At 35.3% G+C, this 21,863-nt stretch overlaps 1 protein-coding gene and 1 non-coding gene across 6 annotated transcripts in view; one reads left to right on the top strand and one right to left on the bottom strand.

The window, feature by feature from the left end:
• ESRRG (estrogen related receptor gamma) overlaps positions 1-21,863 on the bottom strand; it is a 584,537-nt gene that overhangs the window by 244,670 nt on the left and 318,004 nt on the right. The window lies entirely within an intron of this gene.
• Positions 5,013-5,118, top strand: LOC123248107. The gene has a single exon (XR_006506210.1). It is a non-coding gene; the product is annotated as a U6 spliceosomal RNA (small nuclear RNA).

A 21,863-nucleotide genomic window follows, 5' to 3' on the forward strand; every position in this document is an offset into this window, starting at 1 on the left:
AAGAATTAAAGAGATTGTTAACTTAATGAGATTCCCATGGAAGGATAACTATTTTAAAATTAAACATCATAAATTATTATTAGTTCATTCTTGAAACTAAAATACTAACACTTGTGATCATTTATCAATAAACAAGACTTCAGACAAGTCTCCAGGAAGATCCTTGTGACCCTGGACTACACTAGACTACAGGAATTTCTCCAAGACACTGAGCTAGTATTAAAAAATATCTTGAATAATAACTTCCATAGTTCCCTTAGACCATATGTTCCAGGGTCTCCCAGGCCTTATGTGAAAAATTTCCCAAGGAAAATACCTGAACCCAACTCTCCTCTCACAGTCTAATGCATTCTTTTTTTTATTGTTTCTTCAGTGGAACCAGGGCTCACTATTAATATAATATTAATAACAGTAATTAATATTCATAGTGCCTTTGAAAAAATTTTTTCTCTAGACTAAATGAATCAATGTTACACTACAAATCAGACTTATAGTGTTTTGAAGCCCCAAACATTTTAATACTAATTATGGGCTTGCTTATTAACTCAGCAAACTATACACAAACCTCCTCTGCCAGTCTCCTTTTCCTTTGCCTTTCTTTCAAAATCACATTTGGCTCCTAGATCCCTTAAGAGGAAAAAAAAAAAAATTAAAAGGCATGGATCTTGGCCAAAATGTCTAAGACACAAATGATTTATTTCTCAACAATAAGATAAAAGTAAGTTAAATCCTTGAACCCATTGCCTAAAAAGCCATCCTGATATGCTAATCATAATCTAATCACTTACAATGTTTATCATGGATTACATTCGACAATGAGTCTCTAGTCATTGTTAGCAATGACAGAAAGATATTGAGCCTGGGTCAGAAATGGGTAGGCAATTTCCAATTTGTTTTATGATAGAAAATGTAAGCACATTTGGAACTTTTAATTGTCATTAGTAGAGTTTTCTTAAAGAACTATAACATAATAGATACCTAAGAAGTCAGCAAAAAGTTCTCTTCCTAGTATTCTTATTCTGGACATTATGAGAAGATATTAGAATTCTCCCTCCTTCCCAACTGCCCCATTCTGGTAAGAAAGTTCCATAGCACTTCCTACAGTAGAATTAAATAATAACAATAATAATTACAATGTATAAAATGCTATACCAGGTACTCTATGTGTATCTGTGGTCCCAGATATATTTCCTGTCTTATAGGAAGCTTATCATTTAGTTGAGAAGACAAAAAGCATGGCACAGCATGGCACATGCTACCAGGAACCTAAATGCACCTGGTATTTTTTTAAATTTTCTATTCAGCAGCATATATGCAAACTGAATTTCATTATGTATTTCATTTAAACTTTAAGGCAATGTGCCAGAGTTAATTCAATGTACAGAATTCTGTTAAATATTTTGAAATGTGCAGATAACAGGAGACCCCATCCCTGTCCTCACCATCTTAGAATGTAATTTAGGAGAAAAAAAATATACCTAGTTAACAGTTCTGAGTCATCATTTAAAGGAATCCATGATAGAGACAAATATCCAGAAGTGCTGAGAGAATTAAAACTAAGGGAAAGGTCACTGCAGGAAAGCTTTATGCTTCAAGTGAGCTCTGAGGAAGAATGAAGTCAAATCTGGATTAGCAAAAAGAATGGCATCAAGGGAAAATAAAATATAAGGTCTCTAAGGCCATTAGTAATCAACAAGATGGTCTTTTTAAGCAAAAAAAAAAAAATCTTAAGTTTTCAACTCAAAGAATAGGATGGTTGACACATCTTTATTGCATTTAGAAGCAGGACTTTGGCCAGGGTGAGAGGGAGGCATATTTTTACAGGAGAAATGATACACAAAGAACTTTTTAAAAAAAAGAGAAGGATCTCTTTCTTGTTGATTCATTTTATAGATGTATTCTTCTTTACAAGCTAGTATGAAAGGACTTAGAGGGGCAACAGAATAACATTTATGTAATATCAGTACACCACTCCAATGTGGATACCTCAGATACTTAATAGCTGTGTGACCTTTGGCAAATCACTTAACTCCACTTGCCTCAGTTTCCTCATTTGTAAAATGAGCTGGAGATGGAAATGGCAAAGCACTCCAGTATCTTTGCCAAGAAAACCTCAAATGAGGTCACAAAAAATAGGAGAGAACTGAAATGACTGAACAACATAGCACTCATTTCACAGTAAAATGCAGTCAGTGTTCTGTAACCAACTGACAAAATTCTTGCCATGTAAAATATAATTATCAAAAAAAAAAGTATAAATTCTTCCCTTATTAGTTTCCTTTTGTGTATTATCTTCTCCTCAATGGTTTTTTTGAGAGCAGGGGTTGTCCTTTTCTTATTTGTATTCAGTGTTTAGCACAGTGCCTAGCACATAGTAGGCATTTAATAAATTCCTATTGAATATTGGCACTAATAGTATGTAAGTTCTTTGAGGGCAAATTCAATTTTGTTTTTGTGAAGCACCTAGCACAATGTCTGGTTTCTTCACTGAATACTTAATAAAGGTTAATTGATTATTTTTTTAAAAGGAATAAACTTTTAAAAGAAAAAAATAACAATGCTATTTGGGAAAAGAGACCTGTAATGTCATCAGTATAAAGAAATTCCTATGTGGAAATTCCCTATAGGCTTCTGTGGGAGTTGAGGAGACTAGAGCAAGAATGGAGAGAGTGATATAGGTTACTAGATTTTTACAGACATGAATCAATCTAAAAGCATTATGAGCTTTACTATCTATTAGATAAAAACATCTATGTTCCAGGCACTGTGCTAAGGATTAGGAATACAAAGAAAGGAATGGAACTTGAACCCAAATCTTCTTTAATCAAAAACTATTGAACTAATCTGTCCTCTTCTGACTCTGAGATGAGGGTCTTAGTTTTATTTACTAATATTAATATAGAATTTTGTATCAAGAAAAGACTTAAGATTTTTTGGTCTTCATTTCCTTTTTTTTTTACTTTATGACTTGATCTCATGTATAGAACAATAATGAAAAGATATGCACCAAGAAACTAATTTTTTTCCATTTAAAATCTTCATCTTAAAATGGATATCATCAGGACTAGTTGATTAATCTGAAACGTTGCTTTTCAGCTCTTAGAATCTATAATTCCATTAGCTGTCCTGACTAAAACAGCACTAGAAAATGGAAACTTCTTGTAACTACTGAAATAGATTCTTGTAATCTTCTAACCTTTAAAAGTCAAAGCTTAGCAGTGTGAGGGGAATAAATATAAGTATCTCCAATTTCATCTTATATCATAAAAAGTTAGTTGTATGAAGCATTATGGAGTCCTAGACCAAAAAACCCTACTATGTAATAATAGGTTTTATTTTTCTCCAACAGCTCTTTTTTGTATTTAGAAAAGTTCACAGATTTAGAGTGGGAATCATCTAGTACAACATACTTTTCACAGATTAAGGTTAAGTGAACTGTCTGAGAACACACAGTAGCAAAATGAGGATTTGAATCCTCTAGGGTTCTTGCCACTACCAAGGTAGATTGTGGATTTGATCATTTTACATACAAAGAGAGCCCTGTTTTAACTTGTTAAAGAGTCTGGACAAAAGTCATAAGACCAAGAGACTTGACATTTTTAAAGTGAATAAAGTGGCAGAACTAAGCTATACATAGCTTGCTTTCATTTTAATAGTGGTCAATGATCAGTGCTCTCAGTTTTGTGGGCTGGCTGAATGTTTTCCAGGCCACTGGGATGGTGTAACAGGCTTTTCAAAAGGCAGCATACATTCTAGGCTATTTGAATCACAAATGTCCTCTTGAGCCCAGTAAGCTTGCTCTTTAGTTTCAACACTAATTTAATTTCCACTAGAGACATAGTGATTTAAGTTAAGTACCATTGAACTAATTGAATCCATGGGAGCTGAGGAGACCACCAAGTGAAATATCAATATGAACTATAGAGGGAAAGCCTTAGTGGACATTCACTGTTAGCAAGCATGTCTTCGATGGAGATCCATCAAAAAGGAGCAGTCCAATAGATAGAACCAAGAGGACATCATGGTCAAGAAAACCTAGAGAGAAGAGAGTATCCCAAAGGCATTCAACAGTGTCAAAGGCTCCAGAAATGTAGAAAAGAATAAGAATTAAGAAAAATTTGGCAATGGAAAGAGAAGTTTCCGTTGAATTGATAAGGTCAGAGCCAGACTACTGCTGAGAGTTGAGAAGACATGGAGAGGAGACATGGAGGCATTTGATAGTATATGCTTTCTCAAGGAATTTTGCTACATACGGGGATAGAGAGGAAGGTAGCTAGCAAGAATGTACCGATGAAGTGAGTTTTCTAAGGATGGGGGAAACATGGATTCATTTATAAACAACTGGAAAGCAGTCAGTAGACAGGAGGAAAATTAATATTACTGATAGTGATAATGATAGATAAGGGCATTCTGTTGGAGAAGATGGAATGGAAATGGGCTCCTTGCCATGTAAAAGTTCTCATGTGAGGAGAAAGGGTCTGGAAGAAGAGAGTAAGAGAAGATATCTGAGTGATATGAGTTGATGAAGAGATCAGAAGATCTTAATAAATGGCTTTAATTTTTTTAGTGAAATGTGGAGTCATTTTGGGTGAAAGACAACGAATGGGAGATTTGAGGAAAGAGGAAAAGGTCTGAAAAAATTATGATGGTGGAGCAGCTAGATGAGCCAGGCTTAGAAATGGGATATTCTGGTAAATGTGACCTCAGACACTTCCTAAACATATGACCAGAGGCAAGTCACTTAGCCCCAATTACCCAGCCCTTACACCCTTACATGGCTCTTCAACCTTAGAATAGATTCCAAGATAGAAGATAAGGTGTTAAAACAAAACAAAACAAAACAAAAAAAGAACCTATGATGGTGAAATAATTAAAAAAGTACAAGAAAGTGGCATCACTTCAGGGAGGAGCCAGTTAAAGTTATAGAATATAAATTTGTATTAGACCAAGTCATCATGATTTCTTGATTTTCTCCAGCTCTGTTCAGCAGCATGCAAATAGAAACAAAAAGAGTGCTTGCTTCGGCAGCACATACACTAAAATTGGAACGATACAGAGAAGATTAGCATGGCCCCTAGCAAAAAAGACACACTAATTCATGAAGAGTTCCATATCTTTAAAATATAAAAAATTTAAAAAAGAAACAAAAGCAGCAACAGACTGGGAAAGTAATCAAAGGTTGGGGCTTGGCAAGGTACTAGTGGTGACTGGTAGAATAAAGGAAAGTGACTCAAGTATAGAAGATACTGTAAAGTTGAATTAGTTCACCAAAGGTCAAGAAGATAAATAGGAGTATGTAGTCAGTACAAGGGTGATGGCATAGGAAAGAATAGAGGAGGCATATAAGGGCTGGCAATCATGGAAAGGGAAATGAACAGAGACATAGGGAAAGTTGACATGATAAAAAATTAAAAGACAAAGGTGGGTGATGAGGAAGATCAAAGGTATGACTATCTCTGTGTGTAGTTGAGGTAGAGTGGTAGGAGATCATAGGAAATGAGTAAATTGAGTTGTTCAACCATTTTTTCAGTCATGTTCCAATCTTTATGACTTCAGTTTGGGGTTTTCTTGGCCAAGGTGCTAGAGTGGTTTGTCATTTGACTTCTCCAGCTCATTTTACAGATGAATAAAGTGAGACAAAGAGGGTTAAGTGACTTGCTCAGGGTCACACAGGTAGTAAGTGTCTGAGGCCAGATTTGAACTTATGAAGGTGACTCTTCCTGATTCCAGGCCCAACACTATCTACTTCACTACTTGGTTGCCCCATCGTAAATTGAAGTGTTGTGTAAATTGGTGTTTGAGGAAGTATCAATAATATATATGCCTAAGTCACCAAGAACAAGGGCAGGAGTTGTTGAGAAGAGGAAAAATATCTAGCCAGGCACTGAATTTATTGAATAAAGAAAGAGTGTTTTTGTCTGTAGATAATAGCTACCAGAAGTTTGATTGAGTGATTTAAAAAAAAAGATGAGTGAATCTCAAGCCAAAGTAGCTATAATAATAATAAAAATAAATAAATAAAAAATAAATAAGAGCCTTTATGGAGAAAGAAAATTTAAATCATGGACATAGGTCCTTCAGCTGACCCTACAGACAAGATACTTCTCCTTGGGATAACTGTTTGTGATAGAAGCAACTAGTTGCATTCAGAACCAGTTGTACTCATTCTCATCATAAAGCCTAATATTTCCACCTAAGTCTGGCAAAAGGGTTCTAAATACAGCAACACTATCTCTTCTTCTCCAAGGCAGCACCCCTCTACTCTTCTTTCTTTATACCCATTCTTAGTGATTTCATGTGCTCCCAAAGGTTCAATTGTCACCTCTACACAGAGGTTAATGAAAGCCCTCTATAATCCAGCTCCTCAAACCTTTCCAGTCATCTCACCATACTCACCTTCACAGTCTCCATTCTTTTCGAGCATTTCTTACCTTCACACCTTAGCACAAGTGGCTCCCAAGATCTAGAATATATCCTAAGCCTCTTTGCCATCACTTAGAATCCCTTAGCATGCTTCAAAACAGTTTTAAGAACAACCTATCACATGAAGGTTTTCCTGATTCTCTCCAGATATTAGCATTTTATCCCTCCTAATATTATTTACCATGTACTTTTGCATTTATTTCCTTTTGCAAAGGATGTACATCTCCTACTCCCAAGCAAAATATAAGCAGCATGAAGGTAGGAATTATTTCGTTTTGGAGAGGTCTTTTTATTTTCTAATGCCTAGCCTAGCACATTGGTTTGGAAATAGTAGGTACTTAATAAAGGGTGGGTGAAATGAAAATCAATCAACAAACATTTATTAAAGGTCTTTGTACTGCAGAGAGGAGAGGACCAGAAAAGATGTCACATAGGGTGGCTTAGGTTCTTCTTTGAATGAACCTAGAATTCTATAAGGTATAGGTGAAAAGACTACATTCCAAGAATAGTGAGAGGGGAAAGAAGGGACAGTTTATAGAAAGGTCATAAAGACAGAGATGGAGATTCTTGTGTGAAAAACATCCAGTCTGAGTAGCCCAAAGAGTGCATGAAGGGAAATAATAATTTAAAAAATAGGTAGGTTGGAGCCAGGTTATAAAGGGCTTCAAATACCAAACAGAAGAGTTTATATTTTATCCTAGAGACTATTAGGCAGCCACTGTAGCTTATCAAGTAAGGAAGTAAAAATGGTAAGATCTATGCTTTAAAAATTTCACTTTGGAAGCCATGTGGAGGATAGATTACAAAAGGGAGAGACATGAAACCTATTATAGGAGGCAAGGATAGAACCATTATCTAGCATGATGTCTTCTTATAAGCTATATTAGTTAAGTTACTTCTTCCCTTCCCCCCCCCCCCACAAAGGCTACAGAAGCCAAGGCTCAATCTATGTCTCCTTTGATGCAGCTTCTTGGTAGTTTGGGAATACCTCCAGGTCACCTAAGGTCACTAAAAAGACCCACCTATAAATTTTAAAAAAATTTTTTTATTTAAAATTTTTAAATAAATTTTAAATAAAATTTTAAAAATTATTTTTTAATTAAACAGAAGGGCCACCCAAGAGGGGCCTAGGACAGTGATGGCAAACCTATGACATATGTGTCGGCACTGACACACATAGCCATTTTTAATGACACGCAGTCGCATGCGATCACATACAGAGAAGCATGGAGCTGCATGCCGAGGATGAAACATTTGCTATAGTGTAGTGTAGACACTCTGTGCACTATAGGTGACAATTCTACCTATAATAATTTACCTATTTTGGTTTATTAAATACAGTTATATATTACAATTATACATTTTTGCTCAGTTTTGGGGCAAATTTTGACACACCAAGCTCAAAAGGTTGCCCATCATTGGCCTAGGATTTCAAATTAGGTGAATGTAGCAAGACCAAGGGAGTCACAATATGCAACAGGCCAAACTCCTTTCCATAGGGAGATGAGGGATGCTTTTAAATGCAGGAATAGCCTAACTGAATACCCTTTCTATGTCTAAGAAAATCCTCTTTTGTTACCTATTGAAATGACCTACAAGGAAAATATTTCCTCTCAACAATTAAAGCAGCTAAAAGTACTAGTCAGAGTCAGGCCAACTCCTAAGAAACTTCTGTGATAGTCAAGGCAAGAAGTACTGAGATTCTGAACTACTGTGCCTCTGTTAGTACAAAAAAGGTGACGGATATTAGAATTGCTATAAAAGTAAAAATCAAGATTAGAAAACTGTTTAGCTAAGTGGAATGAAGGAATGTGAGGACCCCAAGGATCATTCTGAGGTCGTAAACCTGGAAGTTTAGGAAAAGAATTAGGTTTTGTGAAAAAGATCAATAATTCTACTTTGGGGAATGTTGAAGAAAATGAATGTAAGACATCCAGTTCAAAATGTACAATAGATCAACATAGGACTAGAAATCAGGAGAGATGGGAACATGGATCTGTAAGCAATGTTATCTACAGATAATAATTGAATACATCAGAGTGTATGAAATCACTAAGAAAAAGAGATGCTAAATGAACTGTCACTCCCAATTATATAATTCTTCATCAACAACTACTTGATATCTCAAAATGTATTTCTCAAAAGCAACTCAAACTCAGTAACCACCCTCTTTGAACTTGTCTACCCTCCAAATATCCTTATTTCTGTTGAAAGAACCAACAATTCCAGTAACCTAGAGTCATCCTTGACTCCTCTCTTTCCTTCACTTTCCATACCCAATCAGCAATTGATTCTTTCTCAACATCTCCTATTTTCTACCTTCTCTCCATTTCTGTTGCCATTATACTAGTTCAGTTTTTCACCTAGACTGCTGCAGTTACCTCCTAGATAATATTGCTTCTTGAAGTCTCTTCCTATTCTTACTCAATCCTCTACCCGGTTTCCAAAGTAATCTTCCTAAGGAACAAACCTGACCACTTCACTCATTGTTTTTTATGTCTTGTTATTTCCAGTATCTAACACTATGTATTGCATATAGTACCTGCACAGGAAATGAATTCGTTGGATTCAATCACCACCTTGCCATTTTTCAAGGAACACCCAATTGCTCGGTAGAGAAAACTTCAGGTTTTAGATACAGACAAAATGGACTCCACTCTAAAGTAGCTTAATCTAGTCTTGCTTTCAGGTCAGAAACAAAAGAATATGTTTCATTTATTACTAATTTCATCTCTACTAAAGTTATTTTCAATGCCGAGAAATTAATAAATTAAAATAATGAGGACCATCTGATTGGATATCATGAAGATTAGATAATAACTTGCCTTCATTCAGAGGCTTGCAAGAAGAAAAAAATTCAGTGTCCATGATAGCACCATAGATCTCAAGGACATGGAAAAACAAAATGCTTAAAGTTTAGTCCAAGGTTATGGATCACAAAACCAATATGAAATTCCAAATTTTGTCTCTACAACATATTAGTCACATTCTATTATGTTGATGTTATATTTTTTTCCTTATGAATGAAAAGCCTCATATATGACAATCTTGGACCTAGTTTCCTTCTCTGTTGTTTAAAAAAAAAGTAAACTTTTCTGAATTAGCATTGCTACTTCTCAAGGAAACTGTTTATATAAATTGTCTTTTTTTCTCTATTAATTATATTTAAGATTGTCAGAAAAAAATAAAGAGACTATACTGATCCTCTTGCTTTTCTATCTTCTGCTGTTCATTTGTTCATCATTTAACTTGATTCATTTAATAAGAAAAAGGACTGACGTAAATGGTCTAAATACTGATCAAACCAAAGGCTAAAAGCACCAATATAATATAGTATAATAATAAAATTAGCTCTAAAAAAGAATGATAGAGGGGCAACTTATTAGAAGTCTAGAACACTAGCCTTAGGAAGTTCCTTAGATGGTTTGGTTTAAAAAGAAAAGTAACAAAGAACAACAAAAATATCAAGGAATATGGAAAACCTACCAAGGGATAAAAAAAAATAACATCTTGCAAAAGGTAACGGAAAAATGAAAATTATGGCAACAAGTGATGTCTAGGGGAAAATAGAAACATGGTCAGCAAGAAGGGTAGATAAAAAAAAAAACAATAAAAGACTGTTGTACAGTTACAAGAGGTTCTTGGGAAACAAGTAATCATCTAAGGAAGTGTTATAAAGGTAGGAGAGAAGTAAAAAGAAAAGAACTTCTATAAAGGCGAAACTGAAGGTACCTATGTACATCCAATCATCTCTGAACCTTTTGAGATGCATCTATCATTGCTCGGGATTTATCTTCTGCTTTGCCAGGTGCTACTGGCATGATCTATGGTAAGGGGCATAATTCACCAGTGTAGTTTGCCTATACAGGCTGTAATCAGCAGTGAAGTGTTTTGTGACATTTCTGTATAAAAGATGACTAACATAAATAAAATGCATTGTATGTTATGGGGTAATAGAATATAAAGCACTATAGATATACTCACCTAGCAGTAAGGGTCTGATTTAAGCCTGTGAGAGAAAGCATTTTCAGAGTCAAGGCTAAAAATTTTACCTACAGCCCATCCCATTGCTCATATTATAGCAGATGAAGCATGGAAGTCTTCCTGATGGTTAATGAGAAACTTTCTACATACAGTATCTCTAACCTTAAATCAAATTCCCAGGCTGCTACTTTATTTTCCTTTTTTGCTTGTTTTGCCAGAGATTGAAAAAATGGAAAAAGAAAAAAAGTGCCCTTTAAATCCACCATGGACTAGGCTGGGCTATTAGTGAACTCTTTCCCTTAATCTCTAGAGCCATCTCACAAGAGTCAGAAGCCAAAGACCAGCTTAGAGCCATACAACAAAGACTTTTAGGGAGTTCAGCCTCAGCCTACTCCCACTATCTTTATTACCAAAGCCCCAAATTCTATCTAAGTCAACATGGAGGAACTTCTTGTCATCAAGGATATTAAATAAGAGTTAACTGGTGAGCTAAGACAGTGCCAACGCATCAATCAAACTGTGAAGAAAAATGTCTTTGGCATAAGTCTTTGCATCCCTGCTGAGGTGTGGTGACTTGGAAATCTTTAGTCTAAATCTATATAGGATTTTAGGGCAAAAGACATATTAGGTAGACCAATAATCCCTAATATTTTTGCAACTGCAACATTCTGCCATTGCCGATTTAATTGTCAAATGCCTCTATCAGGTTTTAAAATTTTTTCTAAACACGGTATTATTAATTTTTTTGTTTTTGTTACTTTTTAGAATTTAGCAATACCCTATAAAAAAAACACTTTGTAATGTTACAATACTAAGAAGAATCACCAATGAAGATGCTGAAAGGCAAGTACTCTGTATTTAGAGTCAGAGAAATGAGGTTCAAATTCCCATCCTGCTATTTATTTAATTGTGTGACTTTTGTCACCTTTTAACTTCTCTGCCTCAGTTTCAGGTCTGTTCTAGCTCTGTTTATGATCCAACGACATTTTCAGGTTCAGGAATTTAGGAAACACAGCCATTCTTTAATGCTGAACTTTCAGCATCAACTCCATTGTGAGTCTAAGATCACGAGTCTAATAAGAAACAGTTTTGTTCCTAAAACAGATCTATAATGCTGAACGTGCAGTGAAAAGGCTCATGAAAAATAATTGTTGCTCATGTTCCACTGCCAGTGATTAAACCTTAATACATCTTGACAGTTTTAATTTTTATATAAATACCACAAGGGCCTATCATTCACATTATAGATTCCAAGCTTAACCTATGTCATTTGAAAACAACAAAGCTGTTTTTAAAGGAGCTACTGTCAAGGTACTGACATGTTCAAAATTGAAAATGCCCTAAAAATAAGATTTGAAGAGGAGAAAACCCAATTTTCCTCCTTGTCCTACAGATTAGGTGTTATGAATGCCTCAACTCAGCTTTAAGGTCATATATTCATAGAACAAGGCAGGTTTTTCCTGTAATCACAGAATGTCAGAATTGGGAGGGATCTCAGAATGAGTATCTAATCCAAGATTGCAATTTTTTCAGATGAGGAAACTGAGTCACTGAGAAGGCTTCTGATAATTATAGAGGTGCAGATCTAAAACTACAAGATAGACTTCAAGCACAGCAGTTTTCTAAAATGTAGGGAAGAGGCATTTTGACTTTGTATTTGTTTAAGCATTGTGCCTCATAAAGCATTGACTCTACATAAATGTTGCTTGAATTGAACTGAGTTCCAAACCCTACAAGTCTTCCTTCCTATTGATGATTTCTGAACTGTGACTTCAATTAAGAGCAAGTATGAAGTGCCTCCTGTGTACAGACTGGTGAGTATATAAAAAGGGAAAAGTAATGAGGATAGCTTTGCAATCTTATTAGGGATAAAATACAGACACAAACAATATGGTGGAAGCAAAGAAGAGATTCCAAGTCTTATGAGAAATTTGAGGAGGAGAGTTATTGTTTTTATTATTTATTTCTAAGAGTAGGGAAGTAGACAGAGTAAAAGGTTTCAGGGAAGAGACACCACCATTCCACCTTTTAAAGGAAAATATTACTTTAAATAGATTTGGAACAAGTGTTTTTCCAAACAGCTAGTAGTCCAAATTGCCTGGAACACAAAATGTAAAAGGGGCAACATGATATTATTAAGAGTGCAATACAGGACTAGAAGAAGGAAGACCTGGGTTCAAATCCTGACTCTTCCTGCAGGCCAGTCCCTTAACCTCAATTTTCTTATATATAAAGTGGGGATTATATTTCATAGGGTTGTTAGAAGGCTCAAAAGAGAGATGTGTTCTTCTGAATATTCTCTTCTCTCCAGGATTTTATGGCACTGCTCCGTCCTGCTCACCTACCTGTTCAATGTATTCTTAGTCATCATTTTTTTCATGAAGACTTTCGTGATACTCTCCAATTGCTAACATCCTCTCTCCCAAATTACCTTGTATTTAACCCATAAGGCATATTCATTCATCTTAAATTTATGCCGTTCATTTTTGTGTTTTTGTTTTCTGCCCCACTAGAATATAAACTCATTGAGAGTAGGCATTATTCTATTTTGTGTACTTGTATCCCCCAGGACCTAGCATAGTGAGTGGTGCAGAATAAGCACTTAATAAATATTTGTTCGTTGATTTGTGAATGCAGGTCAAAACCTTTATGACTTATTATAAGTCCAATTGAAAAAGGGGCAGGTGGGGCTCTTCTTAGAAAGGATATCTACTATGGATAATAGGTGATAATAAGGAAGTAGGGGATGGATATGCTGGTGAGCAGCTGCTGTTTTGAGTGCCCAGGTAGGGGCTGAATTATAACTACTAGAAGCAATCCACACCAGACTTGGGGGTAGGGTGAAGCTTGAGAGTGGAAAAAGGGGCAGGGTACAATACGGTTGAGGGATACAGCTAGACATGGTTGTATTAAGATATAAACTGGCTATGGAGAGAAAGTAGGCAGTAATCCATCTCCCCAACCTCTGGTTGGCTAATCAAAGAATCACTTTGGAAACCAATGATAGTAAATAAAATCCTAGGGGGTTGCTTGAGGGATTCAGGGGTTAGGGGGTCTAGTCAGTGATCATACAACTAAAAAGTGTCCTAGTGAGATTTTGACCATCTTCTTGACTTCATTCCTCATATTCTGATTAGACTACCCAAAATACTTATAAAAGTTCTCTTTGTGGTAGCAAAAAACAAGAAATTTAGAGGATGCCCATCAACTAGGAAATGGCTATAAAGAGACTCTCATCATCATTACTATCATTGCCATTTTACAGATGAGGAAACTAAAGCTTGGGTCGATTAACAAATTGACCTGGATGTAAAGGTAATCTTTTTCAGAACTTTCTCTTTCTTGATGTGGCCTCCTGAACATAGCAGCACACATACAAGAAAGAAGAAATTATCAAATAGGAGAATCATAGACTCTTCAGTAAAGGCACCTTGGAAGTGATCGATTCTAACCCCTCTAGAAGCAATGGAAAGAATGTTGAATTTAAGAGTTAGAACCCATGTTCAAATCCTATAAATACCATTAATGTGATGCTATGCAAGTCACTTAAGCTTCTTCACTAGGTCTCAGTTTCCTCATATATAAAATGAGGTAGTTGGATTAAATGACCTCTAATATCCTATTTATAACCCTAAAATCCCCTTACTCAAAGTGGCAAGGTTAATTTTTCTATCTGAATCCTCCAGCAGTTTCAAGAATAGCATAACTGCACCTTCTCTTCCAATATCATATCCACTGCAAAAGCAAGGTTGGCTAGACTTGTGTTACAGACCAGTACAGAGATAGACAGTATGCAAATGTTAGAGTTTCAAGGTCACAAGCTACTGATTGAAACCTAAGGAAGTTGATAAGCCTAGTTTGCAATCAATCTCCTTGCCTTGGCTATCACCTCAAGTGACTGGGAAGAAATAGAAAATAAACTTTAATCATGAAACTTCAAAAACATCAGCCCCCCCATTTCTGGATTAACCTATTTTCCCAGTTTAAAAAGAAAGTTTTCAAATTTCATTTCGTTCAGAGTAAGGGAATATTCATAAACCAATTACAAAGGCCTTAGATGGCAAAGGAAATACTACTCTTAACTATGGTTTGTACTATCAGATATTGTTTCAATCCTTTTTTGTTTTTTTGTATGTGTTTTTTTCTGGTATGGAGAGGGGATATTTGCACTTGTTACAGGATGACTGAGTAACTCACTCATGGCACTGCCACTTATGAATAATGGCATGATTCTCTCATTCTTTGAGTGTTAAGTATTTTCTCTCTTGTCTATTGCTTTTCCCTGTATATATTAATATCTAATTTCCATGTTGGTTATCAAAATGCAGGCAAACAATTTCTACCGTTGCTCAGGAGAAAAAGAAAGAGGACATTTTAGAAGCTCTGGAGGAATTAAAGTCTCAATCATGCTCTAACACATTGATTTATGTGAATCAATATGCATTTTTGCAAACTATCTTTGCTTTAGCTTTTTTTTTTTAGTTAGCTGTTAGCTAAAGAATTAGGTCAGTTTCATTAGATCTTCTAATTAACTAGTTCTTTATTTAAAAGAATAGAAATTCTGTCTTCAAGAATACTATAACATGTTGTCAATAAAGTTCAGAACAGGGCTAATGATTATCATTAACAAAAACCCGGTGTGATTTTCAGAAACTTATCTTCCTATACTTTATTCCTTTTATCCATCAGTAATATCCTGGAGTAAATTAGGTTCAAACGAGTTTATTCATCTTAAAAAAAAAATGACTGGGTCAACTATGGGGAAAGGAAACGTAATTCAGTAGACAGTAAAACATTTCTAATCAGTTTCCTTTGTGAACAATCTTTTGGGACATTTTGATGATTTTAGAAAGATTATGACATTTTAAAAATTCCACTAAGAGATTCATCCCATATTATTTTAATGGCCCATTTTTCAAACATTAAAATTTCTGTGAAAATAAAAAAAAAAAATTCCTACAGGTTAATTCCTTAGGCTTTCTCATTATTTGTGTCCTAAACAATTCTAGTCTTGTCCTGAACACTGGTTTTTTTTGTGAAGCCACCAGAAAATTAGTTGGAAATAAGGAAACCCTCTAGCTCAATAATCCTTCAAGAACTCTGACTAAATTTTCCATCTGTAACATTAGAATGATAATCTTGACTCCTTTTTCCTATCTGAGAAAGGTGGCATGCAGCATATGATAGGTAATGGGCAAATCCAGAAAGTATGACTCAGAGCAAGTCACTTAGCTTTTCAATGCCCCAGGCAATTCTCTAAAACCATAAAATGCAGAAGTTACAAAAAAATAATCTCACTGAAAGTCCCCAACAAGGAAACAAAGAAGCTAAAGGAGCTCTACAAAGATACAACTGCATAGATCCACAATACTTATATTACCATATTCAATTCTACCTCCAACTGGATTGAACCACTAATCAGCATATATTCCATTCTCACCAGATTTCCCCTTCATTTGACTTTTGTCACATCTTCAGATTATTCTTTGCTTGTAAGAAAGCACTGCTCTATCCTTTCTTTTATTTTCTTAATGTTTCTTAAAATATAGGTTTCAAATCTTATAGGATTAGCTGAACATATAGTCAGTCACTTCTCCCCAGACCCCCACCTTTGTGTGGCAAATTGCTTAAACTCACAGTGTTCTCTATCATCCTTCTCTCTTAAAAGGAAAAGAACCCATATGTTCCAGAATATTTATAGCAGCTCTCTGTGTCATAGCACAGAACTAGAAACTGAGAGGATGCCCATCAACTGGGAAATGGCTAAAAAAATTGTGGTATGTGATTGTGATGGAATATTACTGTGCTATAAGAAATGATGAGCAGAGTAATTTTTTTTTTTAAACTTGGAATGTACTACCCAGGATAATGAACAGTAAAATGAGTAGAACCCTGAGAACATCATACATAGCTACAGATTTAATACTTTAATAAATTGTGATGTTATCTCCAGAGTTGGAAACATGAAAGACATAATTTATATCTATATATTCTTCTGGGAAGGGGGAAGGGTGTTGCCTTTCTAGGATGTGGGGAGGAAGGATCTGAGACAAATTAAACTTCTTTTTTTAATCCCTCTTCCTGGTAATACCTGTAGTGACCAGATATCCCCTGTGGGTTCTTCTCCCCACATCTACTTTCTCAACATCTTTTATGCCCTTCTCTCCTCTAGACACAACCCACCTCCCTGATAAAGGCCTTATCAATTCATACCAGGACTACTCCAATAGCCTAAAGGTTGGTCTTCCAGCCTCAATTTTCTCTCCATATCCTCAAAAACTACCAAAAGTACTCTTCCTACTTTGAGTTACCAAGTTACCCCTTACTCAATAAACTCCAGAGCTACCCATCACCTCCAGGATCAAAGAGAAAATCCTCTGATTTTCAAAGCCTTTTATAACTTTTCATAACCTACATCTTAGAACACCACTATGCTGCCAGACCCCCCCCCCCTTAATTGGTTTTTCTCTTCCTTAAACAAAACACTCCTCTCATCTCCCAATTAAGTATTTTCATTGACTGTCAGCCATGCCTGGAATGCTCATCCTCTTCAACTCCACATCCTAGTTGTCTTCTAATCCCAACTATAAATCTATCTGTTACAAGGAATATTTTCTGGATCTTCTTAATTCTAGTATCTTCCTATGTTGATTCTCTACAATTTATCTTATCTAATATACATAAAAACATATACACACACATATATAGTTTGTACATAGTTGATGGTATGTGATCTTTACCAATAAATTGAGTGCCTTAAGAAGAACACTATGTACCTAGCACAAAGTAGGAGTTTAATAAATATTTATTGTTTACTAATTTTAATGTACAGTTTAATTTTTTAAATTTTGTGGCTAGTTTCATATTATACATATTTCAATACACTAATACATGTACATAATATATAAGTAAATATACAAATAATGGAAGATGTACTCCAATTTCTTTTTCTGACATAGATGGGTATGTGATCAAAAGATTGGAAAGAACTGTTCTACTGCATACCATTGAGCTAATTATAATCTAACTAGATTCACTCACCAAACCTATGATTGTAATACTCAACTTGTTCTTTGTTCTATGTCTAAAGGGTTGGCAGTTCTTTTTATCATGAAGAAACTTCCTATCTCTCTATTTTGTTCCTCTAAGAATTCTAATTTAAATTACTTAGAAATTCCATTTCACTTAAGCTTACATATTCCTCCTTGTTTTGCTTTCCCCTCCAGTCTCATGTTTTTCCCATCTCTTTCCCCAGCCTTCTAGTTTTTCTAACTCACTCCTAAGTTCTCTAAAATTCATGGCTACAATTTCAATTTTCCTATCTCTAAGCGAAAATGAATATTTTTCTTGGGGTTGAAAGCAAAAAATTTGCAAGCCTCCCACACTGTACCAAGATTATGGAGCAATTAAATCTCAGGAGTTAATGAGGAAGTTACTTGTCAAGAAATATCTGATGTGTACAATATAGTTTTTGTCACCATATTGAGTTAAAAACCTGGCTTTGGATTCCCCAATTGATAAATGGGCAAGGGAAATGAATAGGCAATTTTCAGATAAATAAATCAAAACTATCAATAAGCAGGTGAAAAAGTGTTCTAAATCTCTTATAATTACAGAAATGCATATCAAAAAAAACTCTGAGATATTACTTCACTACTAGCAGATTGGCTAACATGACAGCAAAGGAAAGTAATAAATGTTGGAGGGAATGTGGCAAAATTGGAACATTAATGCATTGCAGGTGGAGTTGTGAATTGACCCAACCATTCTGGCTGGCAATTTGGAACTATGCCCAAAGGACTTTAAAAGACTGCTTGCCCTTTGATCCAGCCATACCACTGCTGAGTTTGTTCCCCAAGGAGATAAGGAAAAAGACTTGTACAAAAATACTTATAGCTACACTCTTTGTGGTGGTAAAAAATTGGAAAATGAGGGGATGCCCTTCGATAGGGGAATGGCTAAACAAATTGTCATATCTATTGGTGATGGAATACTATTGTGCTAAAAGGAATCATGAACTGGAGGAATTCCATGTAAAATGGAACAACCTCCAGGAATTGATGCAGAGTGAAAGGAGCAGAACTAGTAAAACCTTATACACAGAGATGGATACACTGTGGCACAATTGAATGTACTGAACTTCTCTACTAGCAGCAATGCAAGGATCCAGAACAATTCTGGGGGACTTATGAGAAAAAACACTATCCATATCCAGAGAAAGAACTGTGGGAATAGAAACACAGAAGAAAAACAACTGCTTGATCAATGATAGATGGGGATATGATTGGGGATGTAGACTCTAAATGATCACTCTAGTACAAATATTAATAATATGGAAATAGGTCTTGATCAATGATACATGTAAAATCCAGAAGAACTGCCAGCTGGCTACAGGAGAGGGTTAGAAGGAGGGGAGGGAAGGAACATGAATCATGTAACCATGAAAAATATTCTAAATCAATTACTTAAATAAAATTTTTCAACCCCCCCCCAAAAAAAAAATTCTGGCTTAGTTTGGCATGAAGAACAATAAAATACCATGATGATACTAGATGACCTCAAAACAGAGAAGCACCAATGGCTTTCCCTGAAGAATTCCATTTTTCTTATCTTCAGAGTAAAGAATAATAAAACAGATGATTTTTTATCAATATTTTACTGAATACACTCTACTTTAAAGAGATGAATGAGATACTGTTTGATTGCATTTTGACCCGGATTCCATCTTTTCTTCTTATGATGCTCTGCAATGCCCCGCCCCCCCCCCCCCCCCATAAAGCTTACCAGCTGGTTAAGTCTCAGTGCTATTAGTTTGGGGAAAGGCTAATATTATTTAACAATAAAAATAAAAATCACACTCAACTGAGCACTGAATTATTCATGTGTTCTGATTTTACATAATTTGGACGTCCCTCTTTTTATTGCTATTTCAGTTTCTATCACTAAACAATTCTCCACTAGGTCCACCTTGGATTCCTGTGAAGGAGGAGATAACGCTTTCAAAATATTCCCTTGGAGATGATGTTCAGAGCTGATGTCCAAATATTTACAGCCAAAGCTTAAACTATGAAAACAGCAAGGAATACCCGTCAGTGCCAGAAATGAAAAGTATAGTATTAACTAGACTTTTTTTTTTAAATGAAATTTCTATTGAATTTAAAAATCAGGAATGGCACATAAAGAGAGCAAAATTGAACCATCAGGAGAACAGACTTTTAAGGTTTACATTGTGTCATTCCATATTTTCATTTTATAAGCACATACAGTGACAGAGCATCATTTAAAATACAATTAAAAGAACTTAATGTGATTCTGACATTAAAAAGTTAGTAATGGGAAATGTTAGCTACCTCTGTTCAGTGAGTAATAAGAGGAAAGGGAAGGAAAGGAGTCAGTTTTTAGTGAAGGCATCCATGTAACTGGCTTTAGGAGAGTGTCAGCGTGTGGGGGTCTGTTTGCATCATCAGCAAAGAGGCAAATGGGCAGGATGGCTGGAACCAAGTCATTACAGCATTAGGACCCTGACTGTGCTATCCAATCTTGGTCAGGACGCCCACTGATATGGAAAGGAATCCTGACTAGAGGAGAAGAGTCAATTCTAACAAGAGCAAGAAAATAAGAAACAGGAAGAGGGAAAGTGTTACCAAGCTACTCAAAACAGTCAAAGGGGGAGGAAAATAGAGCCCGTACAAGTGAGAAAAGTTTCCTTTTTTTAACACTGTTTATTATTTTGCTCCTCTCCAAAATATAGCATTTAGCAAGTCATTAATGCTAGAAAGTGAATGTGTAAACGAAACCATTGTGGTAACATTCTTCAAATGTTCAGTTTAAGTGTGGGAAGAGGGGGAAAAAAAACACAGATGGAGAATACTATAATGAACTGACATGTTCTATTTAAAAACTGTTTGTCAGCTGTAGTTAAGTTGACACTGTCAGCATGGTAACAAATCATAACATTTTGCATGTTTTGCCGCATGCTTGAAGCAACCACCATCTCACTCATATGATAGTGTTGGAGGTTTAAGGGACAGCACAAACCAAGGGGACTCTTCTGATCCAGGGTCCTATCGAAGTCCCCCCACTCTACCAAAAGAAAATGCCCAGTTAGACAGCTTTGTTTCTAGGAAAGAAAACTGCTGGTCAAAGTCTTTGTCCCTGAGATGCCAAAAGCTTTAACTGGTTTGAGGAGAGGACTTTGCTCATCATCAATTGCTTCAATGAACTCATTTTAGAGTCACCTAGAACTACAAGGTATTTTAATGATTTTCTAGTTCAGCAATTCTAAAAGTGACCATTTCAGGAGTCAAAGCTACTTTCCTAATTATTCTTATAACTATAAGAAATAATAATTCCAAGAAGAATAAATTCTTAATAATATCAAAATGTTTTAATTTCCAATATGGGAAATAGATATAATCCACCTTTTTAAAAATGCTCTTTTAGGGTCAAAAATTTTTAAGTAGAAAGGGGGGCCAGGACCAAAAATTTGAGAATTGTTTCTTTACTCTAATGCAATCTTTTCCTTTCAAAAGATGAAGAAGTTGAGGCCTAGAAAAAGTTAAAGGACATAACTAAGAGCGCAGAGGGAGTTAGGGGCAGTCAGGATTCCAATCCAGGACTCTTGGAAGCTAATCCACTGCTCTTTTGATCTAGCCAAGTTGCTTCTCAATGATAATAAACTTGAATATTAATGTACTCCAGGGCTGATTCATTTCTTTATTTAGATTTTTATCACTGGCAAAATGAGTTAATGTAGGAAAATAAGAGAAATAAATATGGAATGAAACTCAATGAAAGCATTATTTAACTTTAAAATAAAATGAATGAAAAATAATCTTAGAGTATATAGGACTAGGTACTATGTGAATTTTACATAAAATTTACATAAATCCACGGTCCTTTCCATTAAGAGTTTTTTCATTTAATTTAGAAGATAACAATGACACAAAGTACAGCAGGAAGCAGTAGGTAATTAAGTGCTAAAGTTTAAATTCCAAGTGCCAGGTGAAAATGCACAGGGCTAGCACTCTTTCCATGTCACTAAATAGAAACAACATTAATTCAAATCTTAGTTTTACACTTTACTGTGTAACTATGATCAGAGAACTTCGAGCTCTTGAGTCCCCATTTACTCCTTTGCACAGTGCGAAAGATTTTTCTTGCACTCCCTACATTCCAAATATTCTTTGACAAAAAAATGTGCATTAAACCTTAAAGTATCATATAAATGTGAATGATGACAGGCTAGTTGTTGTAATGGAAAGAACACTGAGTGAGAAAGACCTGAATTCAAATTCTGACTCAGATACTTATTAGTTGTGTGGGTCTGAGAAAGTCTAGTTTCCTTATCAGCAAAACAGACAGGATTGTGGTGAGGATCAAATGAGATAAGTATAAAGTACATTTAAACCTTAAAAACCTACATAATGGCTGTAACTGTTACTATTATAACTGTT

This window comes from Gracilinanus agilis, chromosome 4 (assembly GCF_016433145.1).
Source record: "Gracilinanus agilis isolate LMUSP501 chromosome 4, AgileGrace, whole genome shotgun sequence".
Lineage (NCBI taxonomy): Eukaryota > Metazoa > Chordata > Mammalia > Didelphimorphia > Didelphidae > Gracilinanus > Gracilinanus agilis.